Source organism: Nansenia antarctica (genome assembly GCF_963989245.1).
Source record: "Nansenia antarctica genome assembly, chromosome: 2".
NCBI lineage: Eukaryota > Metazoa > Chordata > Actinopteri > Argentiniformes > Microstomatidae > Nansenia > Nansenia antarctica.
The window spans coordinates 2,676,162-2,683,661 of NC_137675.1; the positions used below are offsets into that span (position 1 = coordinate 2,676,162).

Sequence of the window (7,500 nt, forward strand, 5' to 3'; positions counted from 1 at the left end):
ACAGGCCCTCAAAACCCACCTCTTCAAGCTCGCCTTCACCAGTTAACCCTCTCCCCCTCCCCTTCCCATGTGTCCCCAGCACTACCTTAATTAGGCCACTATACTTTCTTTTCCCGGATAGAGTTCTGATCCAGGTTAAACGTTTTGAACAACTAGGCTCAGCAGGACTACAACCTCCCTAAGACTACAACCTCCCTAAGACTACAACCTCTCTAAGACTACAACCTCTCTAAGACTACAACCTCTCTAAGACTACAACCTCACTAAGACTACAACCTCCCTAAGACTACAACCTCCCTAAGACTACAACCTCCCTAAGACTACAACCTCTCTAAGACTACAACCTCTCTAAGACTACAACCTCTCTAAGACTACAACCTCTCTAAGACTACAACCTCCCTAAGACTACAACCTCCCTAAGACTACAACCTCCCTAAGACTACAACCTCCCTAAGACTACAACCTCCCTAAGACTACAACCTCTCTAAGACTACAACCTCCCTAAGACTACAACCTCTCTAAGACTACAACCTCTCTAAAACTACAACCTCTCTAAGACTACAACCTCCCTAAGACTACAACCTCCCTAAGACTACAACCTCCCTAAGACTACAACCTCCCTAAGACTACAACCTCCCTAAGACTACAACCTCTCTAAGACTACAACCTCCCTAAGACTACAACCTCTCTAAGACTACAACCTCACTAAGACTACAACCTCCCTAAGACTACAACCTCTCTAAAACTACAACCTCCCTAAGACTACAACCTCCCTAAGACTACAAACTCACTAAGACTACAACCTCTCTAAAACTACAACCTCTCTAAAACTACAACCTCTCTAAGACTACAACCTCCCTAAGACTACAACCTCTCTAAGACTACAACCTCCCTAAGACTACAACCTCTCTAAGACTACAACCTCTCTAAGACTACAACCTCCCTAAGACTACAACCTCTCTAAGACTACAACCTCTCTAAGACTACAACCTCTCTAAGACTACAACCTCACTAAGACTACAACCTCTCTAAGACTACAACCTCCCTAAGACTACAACCTCTCTAAGACTACAACCTCCCTAAGACTACAACCTCTCTAAGACTACAACCTCCCTAAGACTACAACCTCTCTAAGACTACAACCTCCCTAAGACTACAACCTCTCTAAAACTACAACCTCCCTAAGACTACAACCTCTCTAAGACTACAACCTCTCTAAGACTACAACCTCCCTAAGACTACAACCTCACTAAGACTACAACCTCACTAAGACTACAACCTCTCTAAGACTACAACCTCCCTAAGACTACAACCTCCCTAAGACTACAACCTCCCTAAGACTACAACCTCTCTAAGACTACAACCTCTCTAAAACTACAACCTCACTAAGACTACAAACTCACTAAGGGTGCGTTCGTAAATTCGCTCTGGAAATCTGATCAGCACTCATGGAATGCCCTCTTGTCCAATCAAATTACCCGGCCCCTTAACGTCGGTCAACCCAGTGTCACTTTGTTAAGTTGTGAACGAATCGCGAGCGTCCGTGCTTACATATGACACTACTGATGACGTATCACTCAGGGTCTTGAAGGGTCGTCCCATTTCATAGGGGAAGATGTTCATCCACGACCCCTTGTGACTCTGTTCCGAGGCGAAAGCCGAAAAAGCGAGTGGCGCTCCGAAACGAGGGGTAGGGGGGGGGAAAGGGAAATGGGATTGGGCCCAGGGCTAAGACTACTAAAGCACAGAGGCTGCCACCTCACACAGACACCAGAGTCATTAGCACCCGTAAAGACCTCTAAACCCCCATGATCCTCCAGGCCTCCAGAGCGCACGCTGACGTCACCATTCATGGATCAGGATGAGTGTTGTTATGGTAACGCCTCTGTAGGTGCTACTATACACAGACGTGTGTGTGTGTGTGTGTGTGTGTGTGTGTGTGTGTGTGTCTGTGTGTGTGTGTGTGTGTGTGTGTGTGTGTGTGTGCGCACGCCATGATGTGAGCTAATGTGGAATAAGCAGCCTAACAGACGTATATATATATATATACAGTATATATTCATAGATACAGTACAGGCCAAAAGTTTGGACACACCTTCTCATTCAATGCGTTTCCTTTATTTTCATGACTATTTACATTGTAGATTCTCACTGAAGGCATCAAAACTATGAATGAACACATGTGGAATTATGTACTTAACAAAAAAGTGTGAAATAACTGAAAACATGTCTTATATTCTAGTTTCTTCAAAGTAGCCACCCTTTGCTCTGATTACTGCTTTGCACACTCTTGGCATTCTCTTGATGAGCTTCCAGAGGTAGTCACCTGAAATGGTTTTCCAACAGTCTTGAAGGAGTTCCCAGAGATGCTTAGCACTTGTTGGCCCTTTTGCCTTCACTCTGCGGTCCAGCTCATCCCAAACCATCTCGATTGGGTTCAGGTCCAGTGACTGTGGAGGCCAGGTCATCTGGCGCAGCACTCCATCACTCTCCTTCTTGGTCAAATAGCCCTTACACAGCCTGGATGTGTGTTTGGGGTCATTGTCCTGTTGAAAAATAAATGATGGTCCAACTAAACGCAAACCGGATGGGATGGCATGTCGCTGCAGGATGCTGTGGTAGCCATGCTGGTTCAGTATGCCTTCAATTTTGAATAAATCCCCAACAGTGTCACCAGCAAAGCACCCCCACACCATCACACCTCCTCCTCCATGCTTCACGGTGGGAACCAGGCATGTAGAATCCATCCGTTCACCTTTTCTGCGTCGCACAAAGACACGGCGGTTGGAACCAAAGATCTCAAATTTGGACTCATCAGACCAAAGCACAGATTTCCACTGGTCTAATGTCCATTCCTTGTGTTTCTTGGCCAAAACAAATCTCTTCTGCTTGTTGCCTCTCCTTAGCAGTGGTTTCCTAGCAGCTATTTGACCATGAAGGCCTGATTCGCGCAGTCTCCTCTTAACAGTTGTTCTAGAGATGTGTCTGCTGCTAGAACTCTGTGTGGCATTCATCCCTTTCCTGGGGCGGTCCTCATGTGAGCCAGTTTCGTTGTAGCGCTTGATGGTTTTTGCGACTGCACTTGGGGACACATTCAAAGTTTTTGCAATTTTCCGGACTGACTGACCTTCATTTCTTAAAGTAATGATGGCCACTCGTTTCTCTTTACTTAGCTGATTGGTTCTTGCCATAATATGAATTCTAACAGTTGTCCAATAGGGCTGTCAGCTGTGTATCAACCTGACTTCTGCACAACACAACTGATGGTCCCAACCCCAACCTCATAGGAGCCAACGGACCCACAGGTGGATCCGAAGTGATATAAAGAGCTTACCTCGATCAATTCTCTTCATCGATATCAAATTTTTTTCACAACTTTGCATGCTATACGATGCCACCATTTTTTTGCCGAGACGGTAAACACGGCCGAAGTCACATCCAGTTTTCTCCAACTGGAGAATGTGTCATGTCCGGTTTCAACGCTGAATTTCCATACCATTGGTCGGCCAACCCCAAAAAAATCCCCCCCAAAAAATAAAATAAAAAAAAGAAATCTGATACATGAGAAAGGTCAAAGGTCAAAGATGGTGCCAAAATATCTCCAAATGGCCTAAACATATAGGTGTCCGCCTAAACATACCTGTACTAAAACAGGTACAAAGTTGCATTTGCTCACATTACTAGCATCGACTTTGGCACAAGTACTAATAAGACCCTGGAGTACTGATTCCTAGATGATTTGGGCTTGGTTATCAGGTTTCCAAGGTGATATTCACTGTAAAAGCTGTTGTTTTTTTAGGCGGAGACTGAATTTGAGATGTTTTATAATGTTCTAGCTCTATTTACTCTGACACAGTAACATAGATTTTGATTCTGACAGCCACCCCACAGGTGTTAGCTTTCATTTGATAACAAGATCATTATGAAGGCCCTTGTGATTGTGGAGATATTCTATATTCACTGTGGGCATGTCATTTCGAGCAGAAAACCAGAAAAATGAGGTGGATAAGATGAGGTTATTAATAAGGCAAGAAATTCCACTAATGAACCCTGACAAGGCACAACTGTGAAGTGAAAACCATTTCAGGTGACTACCTCATGAAGCTCATTGAGAGAACACGAAGGGTTTGCAGCACTATCAAAAAAGCAAAGGGTGGCTTTTGAGGAATCTAAAATATAAGACATATTTAGAGTTATTTCACACTTTTTTGTTAAGTACATAATTCCATATGTGTTCATTCATAGTTTTGATGCCTTCAGTGAGAATCTACAATGTAAATAGTCATGAAAATAAAGGAAACGCATTGAATGAGAAGGTGTGTCCAAACTTTTGGCCTGTACTGTATATATGTATAGATATACATTTATAGATATATATTAATAGATATATATGTATACATATACATTTATAGATATGTACTTAGACATATTTATAGACATATCTATAAATAAATATATATATATATATATATTATGTCTATAAATATGACTATAAGTATATATATATATATAATGTACTTATAGACATAAATATATTTATAGATATACCAGCACAGCGAGGACGTATACATACACCATCCTCATCCAACACCATCCAATCACGTTAGAGAGGCTCCCATTGGCCAGCTGACAGGACAGACGTGGAGGGTACGTATCTAGGCAACATTCCCACGGGTGATCCTAGCCGACAGGGTTTCCCACAAAGAGCGTCTGGTCCAGGGGCTCAGGAGGTCACCAGGTTAATTAAGAACCAGAACCAACAGTTCTAGAGTGTCTCAGATCCATTGTTGGTCATCAGATTGGAATGAGAACGACCATAGAGGAAGAGAATCCCTCCCTGGAGAACACACACACACACACACACACACACACACACACACAGAGGAGACACACAGGAGACACACACACACACACACACACACACACACACAGGAGACACACACACACACACACACACACACACACACACAGACACACAGGAGACACACATTGTCCTGCTGCTGCCCCTGGTGGTGGAACACAGGTACTACCCCCCTGTTCCCTGGTGGGGACTGTTCTGATTGGTGGAGAGCCAGACAAGGGCGGGAGGTGTGGGATGTGAGACATCGGAGACTCAGACAGTGTTAACTGAGTTAAGAATGGAACTGTGTGTGTGTGTGTGTGGGAGGGGGGGTGTGGGGGGGGTGTATAATGAAAGAGACAGGTGGTCCGGGAGGCTTCACTGAACACACCTGGTGACGCAGGTAAGGAGGGAGGGGGGAGGGTACTACAGGGAGTGTGTGTGTGTGTGTGTGTGTGTGTGTGTGTGTGTGTGTGTGTGTGTGTGTGTGTGTGTGTGGTAGGTGGGTGTGTGGGGGGGGGGGGTATGTGAGGAGCGAAGAATCGAGCAAGAGAGAGAGACAGAAAGACAGACAGACAGACAGACAGAGAGACAGGCAGGCAGGCAGGCAGACAGACAGACAGACCCAGCGGTCAGACAGACAGACAGTCAGGCAGGCAGGCAGACAGACAGACAGACAGACAGGTACCTGATGCTGCTCATGCTGCCCGTCTCAGAGCCCAGCTTGCACCTGCCCAGCTGGGTCGCCACCATCTGCCGCTCCGCTTCCAGCTCCCGGGTCAAACGCTCAAACTGCAGCTCCTAGAGGTCACAGAGAGGTCAAAGGTTAGAGGTGAGAGATCAAACTGTAGCTCCTGGGGTCACAGAGAGGTCAGACGTTAGAGGTTAGAGATTAGAGGTCAAACTGCAGCTCCTGGGGTCACAGAGAGGTCAAAGGTTAGAGGTTAGAGGTCAAACTGCAGCTCCTGGGTCAGGAGAAAGGTCAGAGGTTAGGGGTTAGGTGTTTAGAGGCTAGGGGTCAAACTGCAGCTCCTGGGGTCAGGAGAGAAGTCCGGGGTCAGAGGGCAGACGCTCAAACTGCAGCTCCTGAGTTCACCTCCAGGGTGTCACGTATGACATCATGTCCTGTCCAGTTCCCTGGGCGCTTTTGTCTCCGTACCCTAAAAGCCTGGATGTTGAACCAAGCTGAGGAACACTCTTCCACCATCCAAGCTGAGGAACACCCTTCCACCATCCAAGCTGTGGAACACCCTTCCACCAGCCACCCAAGCTGAGGAACACCCTTCCACCACCCAAGCTGTGGAACACCCTTCCACCATCCACCTAAGCTGAGGAACACCCTTCCACCATCCACCTAAGCTGAGGAACACCCTTCCACCTCCACCCAAGCTGTGGAACACTCTTCCACCTCCACCCAAGCTGTGGAACACCCTTCCACCATCCACCTAAGCTGAGGAACACCCTTCCACCATCCACCTAAGCTGAGGAACACCCTTCCACCAGCCACCCAAGCTGTGGAACACTCTTCCACCTCCACCCAAGCTGAGGAACACCCTTCCACCATCCAAGCTGAGGAACATCCTTCCACCTCCATCTAAGCTGAGGAACACCCTTCCACCTCCATCTAAGCTGAGGAACACTCTTCCACCTCCACCCAAGCTGAGGAACACCCTTCCACCTCCACCCAAGCTGAGGAACACCCTTCCACCTCCATCCTAGCTGAGGAACACCCTTCCACCTCCACCCAAGCTGAGGAACACCCTTCCACCTCCATCCTAGCTGAGGAACACCCTTCCACCTCCACCCAAGCTGAGGAACACCCTTCCACCAGCCACCTAAGCTGTGGAACACCCTTCCACCAGCCAAGCTGAGGAACACCCTTCCACCAGCCATCCAAGCTGAGGAACACCCTTCCACCTCCATCTAAGCTGAGGAACACCCTTCCACCTCCATCCAAGCTGAGGAACACCCTTCCACCAGCCACCCAAGCTGAGGAACACTCTTCCACCTCCACCCAAGCTGAGGAACACCCTTCCACCTCCATCCAAGCTGAGGAACATCCTTCCACCTCCATCCAAGCTGAGGAACATCCTTCCACCAGCCACCCAAGCTGAGGAACACCCTTCCACCTCCATCCAAGCTGAGGAACAGTCTTCCACCTCCACCCAAGCTGAGGAACACCCTTCCACCTCCATCCAAGCTGAGGAACATCCTTCCACCTCCACCCAAGCTGAGGAGGAACACTCTTCCACCTCCACCCAAGCTGAGGAACACCCTTCCACCTCCATCCAAGCTGAGGAACATCCTTCCACCTCCACCCAAGCTGAGGAACACCCTTCCACCTCCATCCTAGCTGAGGAACACCCTTCCACCAGCCACCCAAGCTGTGGAACACCCTTCCACCAGCCACCTAAGCTGAGGAACACCCTTCCACCTCCACCCAAGCTGAGGAACACCCTTCCACCTCCACCCAAGCTGAGGAACACCCTTCCACCAGCCACCTAAGCTGAGGAACACCCTTCCACCAGCCACCCAAGCTGAGGAACACCCTTCCACCTCCACCCAAGCTGAGGAACACCCTTCCACCATCCAAGCTGAGGAACACCCTTCCACCTCCACCCAAGCTGAGGAACACCCTTCCACCTCCACCCAAGCTGTGG

The 7,500-nt window shown here is 48.0% G+C and overlaps 1 pseudogene across 1 annotated transcript in view; it reads right to left on the minus strand.

The window, feature by feature from the left end:
- Positions 1-7,500, minus strand: part of LOC308151807 (catenin delta-2-like) — a 78,071-nt pseudogene that overhangs the window by 59,578 nt on the left and 10,993 nt on the right. The window contains exon 2 of the transcript in view: positions 5,529-5,641. The product of the transcript in view is annotated as a catenin delta-2-like (transcript). The remainder of the gene's footprint in view (positions 1-5,528; positions 5,642-7,500) is intronic.